General features: G+C 43.5%; 1 protein-coding gene across 1 annotated transcript in view; it reads left to right on the top strand.

Annotated features, from left to right (window-relative positions):
- Nucleotides 1-13,447, top strand: part of HIVEP3 (HIVEP zinc finger 3) — a 521,951-nt gene that overhangs the window by 119,666 nt on the left and 388,838 nt on the right. The window contains exon 2 of the mRNA XM_058303790.1: nucleotides 4,685-4,795. The gene's annotated coding sequence lies outside the window, so the exon portion shown is untranslated. The remainder of the gene's footprint in view (nucleotides 1-4,684; nucleotides 4,796-13,447) is intronic.

A 13,447-nucleotide genomic window follows, 5' to 3' on the forward strand; every position in this document is an offset into this window, starting at 1 on the left:
AATAATTTTCCCTTAGAATTCTATAAAAATTATACCACTGTCTTTTTTTTTTTTTTTTTAATTTTTTTATTTTTTATTGACTTTGTAATAATATTACATTAAAAATATATATGTGAGGTCCCATTCAACCCCACCCCCCCACCCCCCCTCTCCCCCCCCCCAACAACACTCGTTCCCATCATCATGACACATCCATTGGATTTGGTAAGTACATCTTTGGGCACCTCTGCACCTCATATACATTGGTTCACATCATGGCCCATACTCTCCTCTATTCCATCAAGTGGGCCCTGTGAGGATTTACAATGTCCGGTGATTACCTCTGAAGCACCATCCAGGGCAGCTCCATGTCCCGAAGACGCCTCCACCTCTCATCTCTTCCTGCCTTTCCCCATACCCTTTGTCCATTATGTCCACTTTTCCCAATCCAATGCCACCTCTTCTATGTGGACATTATACCACTGTCTTTTAGCATGGTGTTGCAGAGAACTATATCAGTCTAATTTTCTTTCCGTTTAAGCAGCCTGGTTTTCCTCCCCTATCAGGAAGCTTGTAGTTGTTTTTCTTTGCTCTTGGAGTATCAGGCTACATCTAGAATTGTGTATTCTTTTAGTAATTCTGCTGCCCAGCATTCAATAGACCTGTTTGATGTAAGGCCTTAAAGTGTTTCTTGAGCTTAAGGAAATGTTCTATTATTTCCTTGATTATTGCTTCTCCCCTTCATTAACTCTGTTGTCTCCTTTTGGAACTTCTATTAGACTAATATTAAATATTCTGGGCCTCTTATGCTTTATCTGATTATTTAAATCTCTTTTTCCCCATCTGTTTCTTTATAACATCCCAAAGTGAGCTGGGATCCTGTCCCTAATCAGCCTCTGGCTTCTACCCATATTAGGAACAAACCTCCCATTTTCCAAAGAAGCTGTAGAGCAATCTCTTTGTCCAGCCATTCTGTGTGGAAAAAACCTGGCCTAGTTCCTAATTTTCTTTTTTTTAATTTTTAATTTTTATTTTTAAAGAAGTTTTAGATTACATAAATATTACATAAAAAATATAGGGGACTCCCATATATTCCCATATGCCCCACCATCCCCATCTCCCACACTTTCCCATATCAACAACAACCTTCATTGGTGTGTATGTTTGCTAAAATTGATGAATGCATATTAAGCATTGCTACTAACTGTGGACTATAGTTTATATTATAGTTTATACTCTATCCCGCACAATTTTGTAGGTTATGACAAAATATATAATGGCCTGTATCCATCATTGCAATGCCATGCAGGACAATTTGCCTCTGACCAGATGCCCCACAACTCTTGTTCAGTCCTTGATGTTGTGAGCTTGGGATTTTGTAGGGCACTTTTCTGGAAATCTGTATACTTACTTCTGAGGGGGTTTGTATGGAATCACAAGCCTATCAGCACTAAACAGCTCCGCTGCCCCCCCACATCTACTTCTTATTTTCTCTATATTCTTCAGAATGCCTCCTGTCTGAATGGGCCCTTTCCCTTGTTCCCATTGCCACAGATGTTTGGGTCATGTAAATGGTTTTTGTTTGGGGGGGAGTGGGTAAAATGTACAAATCCATTTTACCATTCTTGAAACCCCAAACCACAGTATGGATGTAGAGAGTAGATTGAAACATCCTATGGAAGGTTGGAAGAAATGACTTCACCATCTCATCTACTCAGGAGTCTATGCATTTCTTTGAAGTCTAAAGAATAAAGCAGCGTAATTAAAGTTTTTAGAAAAAAAGTTCAGGGAGATGGGGTTTAATTTAGTTAGGAAAATGGAATGAGGTGAGACCTAGCATCTTAAACTTAAATGGTAAGTCATGGGAAGCGGACGTGCCTCAACTGATAGAGCATCTGTCCACCATATGGAAGGTCCAGGGGCCCATCCCAGGGCCTCCTGACCCGTGTGGTGAGCTGGCCCACGCGCAGTGCTGCTGCGCACAAGGAGGACCGTGCCACACAGGGGCACCCCTACATGGGGGCGCCCCATGCGCAAGGTCTGTGCCCCTCTAGGAGAGCGGCCCCACGTGAAAAAAGCTCAGCCCGCTGAGGAGTGGAGCCTCATACATGGAGAGCTAACGCAGCAAGATGACGCAACAAAAAGAGACACAGATCCCCGGTGCTGCCTGTTGAGAATACAAGTGGACGCAGAAGAATACACAGCGAATGGACACAGAGAGCAGACAGCTGTGGGGGTGGGGGGTGCGGGGGAAGGGGAGAGAAATCTTAAAAAAAAAAAGGTAAGTCACATTCAACCTGCTAAAGCTATGGCAAAATGAAATAAGCTTAAATCATAACCAAAGTATTTGGGTTGGCCACTACACAGATTGTATAGCTCTTATAAAGTTGTGCAGCAGCATAATGTATTGCAAAGCCAGGTTACGAAGCCTCCTTTTCTGGTGAGTAACTGGAATACTAAGAGCTGTTCTGTGTAAGCAGAAGGAGAGGGACCAAATCACCTTCTAGGTTCCCTGACAGCCTTGGGATATCACGGTCATACTTTAGTGCTCATAATGCTAGATGGGGAATAAACAGCAACAGCAGACAAACTCCCGCAGGTAAAAAAAATCTCGTTTTCACAACCATATATATATATATTTTTTATTTTTAGTGTGAGGAGAGAATGTTTTTGTCAGAAATTTACTTTCTTCATAGCTTTAAAATCTAATGGAGGCATCTTTAGTTTCTTCTCAAATATGCTAGGAAAAAATAGGACTTTTGGCAGCTCCTTCTCTTACTGCAATTGGAGGTATCTCTAGGTATGAGCATAGCTGGAGACTTCCTCCACATCCCCTCCTTGCATTCTCCTCCCCCAGTGCTTGGTAGAGAGAGGAAAGCAGGGAGAAGACCTTGGGCGGAGGCAGAGAGGAGTGACAGGTTCCCTGTGGTAGGTCTGATCCTTGTCACAGAGCCTCCCAGGCTCAGGGCTGTTTTGGCCACGGGAGAGCCAGCTCCCAAGCGGTGTGACTGGTGACATTTCCGACTGCCTGTGCCCAGCCAATCCGTGACAGGCCCAGCTAGCTAAAGCAATGACACATGAAATATGATAATTTTCTGGTAAAGAGCCCTGGAAGGCGGGAGGGAAGGGAGTGTGTATGTGTTTGTGTGTGTGTGTGCGCGCGCGTGAGAGAGAGAGCAGAGAGAGAGAAGGGGGGAGGAGGCAGCGCCTGCGATGAAGTGGGAGGGTGACAGTGCATCCCTTGGTTTCCGTGGTTTGCCTGACAGGCCTAGACGAGGGAAGGAAAGGGCCGTGATGCTAGGGTGAGAGGAGCCTGCCCCGGGGCAGTGGGGTAGGAAATGCTAGTGTTGCTCCTCAAGTAAGCTGCTGCTGCTCAGCAGGGACCCAGGAAACCCGCCCCACCTTTCTGAAGCTCTGGGGCTCCTGCGGGGAAAAAGAATCTGTAAAAGGCATTTCTTGCCTTCCTTCCAAACATAAATAAGGTTAGGAGTTTTTGTTTCTTCTCAGTCCCACCTCTTTAAAAACCAAGACAAAATTCGAATAAATATCATCTGGGTGGCTCAGCTAATTGGGGAATATATTTTTTCTTTTGCAGTTTGGGTCAGAGGTTATTTATCTCCCCCCCACCCCAGCTCTATTTTTCTACATGTTCTACCTAGCTAGCCTTAAAAAGGTTAACTGAAACAAAACATAACACCCTTCTTGTCAACAAAATCTTGAAGAAGGGCCTAGTGTGAATCCTAAAGACTCTAAAGGTTCGGGTGGTTGTTTTGATTTTGGTTGGGGAGAAAATGTGGGAAACAAGATCTGGTCCTAAATTACATTACAGTGTAGAAGTAGTGCCAGAACTATTCTTTGGTTTGAAGACAGGATAGCTGAGCCTGGAGGGCAGGACAGGGCAAGGAGCGCCCAGTGATAACTCTGCGGTGACAGGGATCCCCACTTCCTTCTGCCTTTCTGTAAGTTTCCTGGTCCTTTATCAGCAGGTAGGGGCTGGTGAGGGGTGGCAGAAGGCGCCTGCATTGTTTGACCCCATGAATATGAGTGTTTGGAAGTAAAGGAGCCGAGTGTTTACATAACATGCTTAGTCACTGAAAATCTCATCACTGCAATAAATGTATGCCTGGTTTTATGCTTTGCATTCTCTCTCCATTATATATGTTCATCATATTTTTACAGGCAAATAAAATCATTACCACTACGTGCAAGCCTGACCTGTGTTTTAGGCACTGGAGCGATAGCTGTTCAGAAGTGATAATTGGTGTACTGTATCTTTAAAAGGTTAAAACCCCTTTCAAGAAAGGCCTTGGACCCATAGTGGAACCGACAAGAGAGGCATGGATGGGTTGGCTCTGGATTCAGAAAACAGCTGCTGATTAGATTCTGTGTCTGCAGGCTGAATTTATTCCGTGCTTTACAGCAGCAGGAATTCAAGAGGGATGCTTCTGTTTGGGTTTCTGATCGTGATTTATATTTATTCAGGGGAATAACAGAGGGTGGATCTGTTCCCGGCGCGAGCATGCTCACAACCAGCCGACTCTCCCATTATCCAACTGCCTAGTTTGGTGCTTCAATCTACATGTATAGTCAGCGTGCATGTGTGTGTATACAAGCACGCATGCCCATCTGCACGGACACATGTATGCACAGGTTATTTTTTAAAGAAAATTCTTTCAATAAGGTCTCTACCCCTTACTTGAAACAGGTGTTAATGAAAAAATGCACAAAATCCTGACTGACCGGAATAATTCATGAAGAAGGGGCTGGATCCGTGGGTCAGAGAACACAGGACCAGTTTTCCATCCCAAGACAGAAGGTAGGGACTCTGGATTTTTATTCGGCGGATGGATTCCTTTCGCTTTATTTTATTTATTGCCTTTTTTTTTTTTTTTTTTTTTTGCCTACTGCCGCCACGGGAACCTGGAATAGCGCACAGCGATTCCATTTTGTTGTTGCCTTCCTTAGGCAAGGTGTCAGGTTGCAGAGGAGCGGACCTGCTCCGCGGGCCCGCCCGGGATGGGCGGTCGCGCAGGGGCCGGGTCCCCTCGGTGGACTGAGCTCGGCGCTCGGCCTGGGGCCGGGAAGCGGCGCGCGCCTCCAGTCACCTCCGCCGCGTCAACCCCGGCGGGGCTGTAACCCTGTGCGCGCCTCTGCCTCGGCGCGGCCGCCGCGCGCTGTCGACGCGGCTCGCTAATGAGCCTCAGCTGCTGGGCAAGTGATCGCGTCCTGGCAGCACCTGCATTTTCTTCTGCCGCCCTGGCTGCTGCTTGGGGCTGGTTCCGGCGAGCTCGAGTGGTAACCGTTGCCTGGTTGGTTGAGGATGAGATTCGTATGATGCTGGGTGCCGAGACAGAAGGGGAATATTTCCTTCTACAGCCGCTTAATCCCTGCCCCCTAATATGTGCCTACGGCAAAATCACCCTTCCTGCCCCGCCCCCCCCCCAGAACCAAACTCCTCTTGGGGATTCTTGCCTTACCCCTAGTAAAGCAAGTGACCCTTCCAAGTCAAGCCACACATTTTACCATCTTTTGAAATGAGAATGGCCCCTGATGAGATGGCAGGGTCTGTCTGGGGAATCCTAAATGTATGGACCACTTTAACACACGTAGACACGGACGGATGATTTGGTGGAGCGAACTCAGGGGCCAGTCGTTGTTTGAGTTTACTGCGGCTGGTTCGGGCGCTTGCAGACCAGGACTCCTGGGGCTGGGCCCTTCCTTGAACTTTGCTGGCAGTGGTGGCAGGCAAGAGGGGCTGCGGGGGCCTGGCCAGAGTGCCAGCAGCACCTTGATCCTCTTTCTGCTGCACACTCTGGTTTTTCTGGCAGTCCTTGGCATTTGTAAGGGCAGCAGCCAGGCGCCTCCCCCAGGCACGTGGAGTACTTCAGTTTTGGTAAAACTGGCTTGTGTTCTGGGCATCGATGGGGTGGGGGTGGGGACGGGGGTGGAGAATGAGGTGTGCTCTGAACTCTGGAAATATTCTCCAGACCTTGTTTGTGTGATTATGTAAACCTCAACTAATGACCAGCACACGGGCCCAAGCAGCTCCCCACCATTTCCCAGTTCTGGATAAGCCCCTGGAATGAAGAAGCTGGGTCCCCCAGTTGTTTGTCACGTCCTCATATCTTTGTATGTACGTGCTGGAGGCAGGGAGTTTGGGGAAGAGGGGGAGTCATTTGAACAGCTTGGATGTGAAGAACACAGGGGAAAGACCAGCTGTTTCACTGAGGAGAGGGTGGTGCTGGTTTTGAGTTGGTGTTGACCTGATGACCCTTCCAAATCCCTTTCAGCCACTTATTTCTAGTCTGAACTCTCTTTTGCTAACTTCACCCAACTTGGGCTCTTGAGAAGGTTGGAATCACCCTTGTAGGGCTCCCAGTTTCCTAATTCAGCCCAGAATGAGAATCCTGAATCCAGCGTGACCTCCCAGGCTCGCCTGCTCTAGGTCCTAGCTGTTCTTCAGGCTTCCTGCTGAGCAGTCCAAGTGTGGGGAAGTTTCTGTGCATTAGGGTTTCAGTGTTGCTCTGGGGTTGCGCTGTAGCGTAGGGCCCAAGAGCAGACTTTGGATGCTGGCTATCAGTTTGACATCTGCTCTTCAAAGTCCTGAGCACTTGGAGTGGCTGGAGACCCTTAATATTCTTGCATTAAAATATTGTGGGAGTTTTTGCAAGGTACAAACAGCTGTCCCGCCAAGTTATCTGCAGGGAGAAGGGGAAGGCGTGTGTGACAGCTCTTTCTTCTTCCTTCCCACTTATCAGTTTAGTTGAGGCACCCATAGGATGCAAATTAACATGGAGGTCCTCTTGTCACGCCCCTTAGTGCCACAGCCTAGGGCTGCTGGGCAGAACTTGTTAATTGGGTGGCAAGATCTGGCCTCTGAAGGCTAAGATTGATTTTTTTTGCCTTTGACATCCCAGGAGCTTTGCTTTAAGGACCAACTACTAATGTGTACTCAGTGGCAGCGGATCAAGATGTGTTCAAGTGGCATTATCGTTGAACTGTCTCTGTCCATTGTATTTTAGTGGCAGCCACCCTTCAAGGAGAAATGTAGAAGTATGTACGGCCACTGGCACCTTGCCAAGTGAACCACCAAGACATTTTAGTGGTTGAAAGTTACAGGGAAGAAGAAGACACATTTGGTCTTTAAGTCCTGGCAGATTTCAGGGCCGAGTTTGATGGAAGATAATAAGATAATGTTAAGAAAGTAGTGTGACAACTTGTGGCTTTTACCTTGTCTCTTCCTTCTTGCACTTTGAGTTCCTGATGTCCTTCAGGTTCTTTTCTGCCCTCCACACTGCCCATTGAGCAGCCCTGACATGTTGTTCTTAATCCCATTCTCTGAGCTGCTAAAGCATGTTTCCAAGTCTACAAACATACTGGGAAGAAGGCAGGGTAAGAAACACTGGCTAACTGAACAGGCACCTAGAACACTGGCATTGCACGCCAGCCTTGGTCAGAGCCTTTGGTGGATTTGTTCTTCACCTGTAAAGTAAGAATAACCGTTATAGCCTCTCCAAGCCTGCTGAATATCTTGAGAACAAAATGAGAGGCTGAAAAGTAACATATGGTCTGTAGCTGATGCATATTAAGGCACAACAGTCTGGAACTCACATTTATACAATTTCACTTATCCAGTTAGGACCTAAGAGGTAAGCCAACAGAGATATCGTAAATCCATGAGCTACAGTTCCTATGATTTGATCATCTGAGAAAATTTCAGTCCCTATTTCAGAACTCTTCATTTACATAAAGTTCTAAGAGTCTTGGTTATTAGTTTGTTAAATCCACCTAGCAAATGGAAGAAATTGATAAAAATACTGTGCAGGGGTTATTAAAGTTCTTTTATCAAGCATCAGTAAGAAGTAAAAGCAGTGCAAAAAATAGAAAAATTTTAAAAAATAGAAATACATAAACAGGCACAGGAATTCAAAGCACAGAATTCTAGGACTATCTAATGTAAGTATTTAGTGTGTATGTGTCCATTTAAGAAGGCATAAGAATTTGCGGTACACCTCGATGATTTTTTAGCACAATACTTAAAGGAAAAACTGCTATCTAGAATAACAGAACCCTAAAGTTTTCCTGGATAGCTAGGACTTACTGATCAAAATTATATTACAATGATAAAGTCCTCTAGTTGAACTTAATTGAGAACTTTATTATCTTTTGTTGAAATTTAGCAGGAAACTATTATGTTGTTACTAGTAGTGTTTATGTTCTAGCATTTGATGCTTTGGAAAATATTAAGGAAGAAAAATGGAAACCTTAGCCTGTCAGCGTGACAGGAAGACACACTTAGCGCCCTCCACCTTGGTGACGGTTAATGCTGGAGTTGGAAGAGACCCAATGATGGAAAATATCAGAGCAGGAGAGGTTGAATCTAATGGCATGTTTCTTACATCAGTGGAAGAAATGCAGACTCACCATTATGAGTGTGCTGTTCTGTCAGAAAAAAATGAGTTCAAGATGTCATGGCAACATCCTCATGCTAAGCAATAGCGCTTATTCAATTCAGACAATATGCTCAAAACTGCCAGGATGCCTGAGTTACAGGAACAGTGCTAAGCTCTGTTGTTTTGCTCGGTTACAATTTGCTCCCAAGGAAGGCAAGAGGAAAACAAGAGTAGAGGAAAATGAATGCTGACTATTTTTAAGGAGCATTTAAAAATTCAGTGCATATGTGGAAATTGTGAAGATCAAATTAAAAGTTATCGAAGAGTACTGCTCAGTTTCTAGATGTACATAACATCCGTGTTTAGGTAATCTATTTGAAGAAATTCTTGAAATTGCTAAAAGAACTGTCAACAACAGGTCATTGAATAGGATGAGCAATGCACAGAATGTCCAAAAATTCCATGGGTTTAAGCACAGGGATACTGAGGCCATTAGGGTACTTCCTTAAATCTCAGGAAGGAGAGTTGGTGGTAGTTGACTGACCACACACCTTCCTAAGGCTGTCCCTTCAGGAGGCTCACATTTAGGAATGTGTGCTTGGGGACAGGACAGGAGGGCTGGAAGTTATGGGGTAGACAAGAGTGATGTGAATCTTCTTTTCATTACTGAGCATTACAAAATGCCAGGTATGGCTGGAATTCTTGTGGAAAGAGAAGGGACTAGATGTGCTGTGGGAATAAACTGAGAATGCCCCTCAGATTTGGGGAGTGAAGCCATGGGGAAGCATAGGGAATTTAGCCTCAGGAATCTTGGAGAACTCTTTGAGCACCCATAGTCCCTTGAATTGGGGTTCAGGGTCACCACAATTTGAAAAATAAGTAGTGGTATACATGACTGGGATCCAGAGAAAAAGCTGACAGAGAGTAGAAAGAGATGGAAAAAAATAAAAGCAGTACTTTAAATACAGGATATGCTCAGCTGAGGCTCCGTCACAGAGTTAGTCTGTTCAGTCATTCCTCGGACTTCCAGGCACATCTGAAACTGAAGCTTAGATGCTGAAGCTATCTTAAGATCAGAGGAGCTCTGATAAAAAGGAATGGATTTAATTTCAATAGAAGGAGAATTTTGAAGCCTTGTTCTGAAGTCAAGGTTCAGAACAGTAGACCCTTGACATTTTCAAAGGATAGATCTTAACCCCTTGACTTATCCCCAAATTTGCAAATGCAGAAATATTTGCATAGGCTCTTAAATTCCTTCTGAATCTTGTTTCAGTCCAGAGAGGAGAGGGTCCTGTGCTTTCTCATAGGCCACCAATCATTTGTACCTTTTTAACTTGCATTCAAAAATTAAAGTTTCTCTCCCTTCAAGAGAGTTTCTGTTTACCCCATAGTGCGATGGGATTGGGATGCTGGGTGTTTGACAAGGTTTCCTTTCTAGCTAAATAACTTGATCTTATACTCTGCTTTGCAATACACAGTTCACATTTGTGCTTCAGAGAAAGGACAAATTGCCATGTGATGTGGCTGTTGGGGGTTGTTCACAAATGATTGAAGAAATGGATGTTGAAACTACAAATGCCAAGCAGTGCTGTGGTTCTAAGAAAAATTGTACATGTGTGCCAGCACCTCCACCCCTACTTCCCACTTACCCCTTCTTCCCTGGCCCTCAATACACATCTAATATAGTGTTAGAAATTTCCCCCAACTGTCAGCAGGAAATTGGGGTATCACACAACTGAAGTATATGATAAAGAACTTAAAAGGATAGTGTCACCATTGAAATCTAGGCAAGGGAAAAAGTGAAGCCATTTGCTCCATGCCCTCATTTTAAAGATTTCAAAATTTGAAAAAGCTCTAGGAGATTTTTAAAAAATCACTCTGATTATGATTAAATTAAATAAAGGAGGCTGAGCAGAATGCACTCTGGAGGTTGGGCCTTGATGCACCTCACTGGAGAGATACTTGTAAGAATGTTTCTGGAGTGATTTGCAGAGCAGTGCTTAGAATTTTAAGTGGGTTTAAGAGCTTGACCAATTACAGTTGAGATCATCTTGTCCAGCAGCTAGAAAAGATTTGGCAGGAACCTCAATTTGATGTGAGGATTTCTTATTAAATTTCCTTTATGACCTTCTTTTAAAAATAAATCTAATAAAATATCTACTAGATACAAAAGAATATTATGAACTATATGTAAAAGTACAAAGAGTAGTAATATGACCAACACTTATGTTCTCACCAGTCAATTTAAGAAAAAGAATGCTACTCTTACCTTTGAAGTTGCCTGTATACTTCTCTGTGACAGTTTAAAGTTATTTTATGAATCTCAAAAAGAAAAATTATGTTCTTGAACTAATCCTTGTCTGTGAGCATGGGGCACTTTTGATTGGACGATGTCAGTGAGGCTGGCTCAAGTAGAATTTCCACCTTCTTACTGAAGTTTTGTGTAAACTGAGATACAGAGAGAGACACAGAGAAAGCCAGTTGCCATTTTTTTATCCTGCCATGTGAGAGAGGGCTCAAGAATCACTAGCAGCCAAAGCTTAAGCACAAGCCGCCAGGAGCTAGGGCCCACAGAGCAGCTCTGGCCTAAAGAGATGGATGCATGATAGCCCACAGCTGAAACCAGTCGAGCCAGAGAGAGGAGGCCCGGAAAGAAACAAACCCTAAGCCTGATTGCCCACAGCTGAGCTTGGGAGATGGCAGATTCTAGAGGGGAAGGCAGAGACCTTGGCAGATATCAGCCACTGTCTCCACCATGTTGCAGGATGCAGGACACCAGATCACTTTTGTGAGAAAGCATCTCTGATGGTGCTTTAACTTGGACATTTCATGACTTGGAATTGTAAGCTTTCAGCTAAATAAAATCTCCATTATAAAAACCAACTCACTTCTGGTACTTTGCATCAGCAGCCCTTTGGCAAATTAAGATATCCCATCTCCTCCCTTCTCGGGGATAACCATTTTCTGGAAAATGCATTTTCCCCATGTTTTACAGACTACAATTCCCCATTATAGGTTATAAATTCCCAGGTTTACTTGCATGGCCACATGGGAGAGAAAAAATGGCAAGAGCAGAGAGGAGAGGGCAAGAAAGGGTCCAGAGGCAAGAGAGTGGCGTGTGTGCAGGGCTTGGGTCTCACGGTTTGCCTTGTGAGCTATTAATTATTCCACCCCTTTGCTAATAGCAGGGGAGGGGTTCCAGCTGTTTGCTGTTTTGATTGATCGCCCCACCCATCAATTCTCTGTGAGGGCCCAACGATAAAGTCCCTAGGGAATATCCAGGACTTTTCCTTGCTCCCAGAAGAAGTCTTTGTTCTGGATAGCAGAATCTTGGGGAGGGTCTTCCAGCAGCCATCTTGGGGGTTTCTGATGTCCACATGGACTCTGCCAGGTTCCACATCCATCTATTGATTCCCTATCTTACTAGCCTGCTTCATTTCCCTCCCCTATATTCATATCCCAAACAACATATTATTTAATTGTGCATTTGTGAACTTTGTATAATTTCTGTTATACTATTTGTACTCTTTTGTTTCTAGGCTCATATTTAGTCCATGCATACCAGTAAAGCAGCACTGGTTTAAACAACTGAAATATTCCCATGTCAGCTGGTAAATCATTACTTTCCTAAGCTCCCCCCACCGCCCATTGTCCCCATGACATCTATTCAAGTCATCCCTGCACAACCTTCCTGGCATAGCAGAGGATCTTGGGACCCAGTTCCAGCACTATGACTGGGGTCCCATCTGGCTGGTTAGAGTCTGTGTCAACTGATTGTTAAATGTTTTGCTACTGGATTCATTCATGTTGTTTTGTGTAGCTGAAATTTTTTCATTTTGCTGAATTGTAATATTTCATTGAGTGATTTTGTTGCAGTTTATATATCTACTCTATTATCAATGAACACTTACTTCAAGTTTTTTTTGCTATTCTAAATCTGTGAACCTTCTAGTTCAAGTTCCCTGGTGAGCACGCAGGGAATATGTATAGGAATAGTGTTACTGTTCCCAGTCTATGAGCATCTACAATACTGCTGGAATAATGCAAAATTAATTTCCAATGTGCTTAGCCAGTTTTTATACCCAGCTGTGGTATATAATTGTTCCCATTGCTTTATTTTAAAAATTGGGTAGTTTGCATTTTGTTTATTTACTTGAAGGAGTTCTTTATATATGCTGGAGACTAACCATTACTCAGTGTTGCAAATAATGCTCCCTATTTGCGGTGTTTTTCATTTTCTTTTTTAGTGTCTTTGGAGAGAGAGAAGTTCCTACTTTACTATAAGAAAATTTATTACTCTTTATGGGTTTGATATCCTTTATCAGGATAGGGAAGAATCCTTCTGTAGTTTGCAAAGAAGCTTTTTTAATAATTCATGGAACTTTATAAAATACTTTTTATACATTTATTGAGAGAACTTATGTATTTTTTTCCTTCCTTTAATTTGTTAATGTCTAGTAAACTGAGTTTTCAATGTTAATATTACTTATATAGTATAAATATGACTTGGTTGTGATGGTTCATTTTTGGACATTCCTAGTTTTATTTTACTAATATTTTGTTTAGAATATTTGCATCTATGTTCATGAATGTATTAGACTGTAATTTTCCATTCTCATATTATCCTTGCCTGGGATTGGTACCAGGGTTATGCTAGATTTCTGAAGTGGGTTGTAGAATGTTACATCTTTATCTGTTTTTGGAAAGAGTTATATAAGGCTGGAATTATTTCTTCTCTGAAGACTTTTAACCTCTGATTTATTGTGGGAAAATAGTAAGAACATGGTTTGAAGATGAAACATTTCCATAACTCAGACAAAAAGTGCGGGTTTAGGAACACTGGGCCTTGACTAGACGGAACACTGTCTGGTCAGCATGAAAAATGTTTGCGTGATGAGGCGTTTGAACTTTGTATGACCTGTTCCTTATTGTTGTACATGTTGCACCCAGTCCTTATTATTGTAAATAACAAACAGCTGGTTGTTAGTTCCTAAAGAAATATGATGTGGAAGCTAGGGTCAAGGCTCTCAGTTACAGAAGCTGTGAGTCCCCTGGTCCCATCTTTATTTCCTCTC

This window comes from Dasypus novemcinctus, chromosome 9, assembly GCF_030445035.2.
Source record: "Dasypus novemcinctus isolate mDasNov1 chromosome 9, mDasNov1.1.hap2, whole genome shotgun sequence".
In the NCBI taxonomy this organism is placed as follows: domain Eukaryota; kingdom Metazoa; phylum Chordata; class Mammalia; order Cingulata; family Dasypodidae; genus Dasypus; species Dasypus novemcinctus.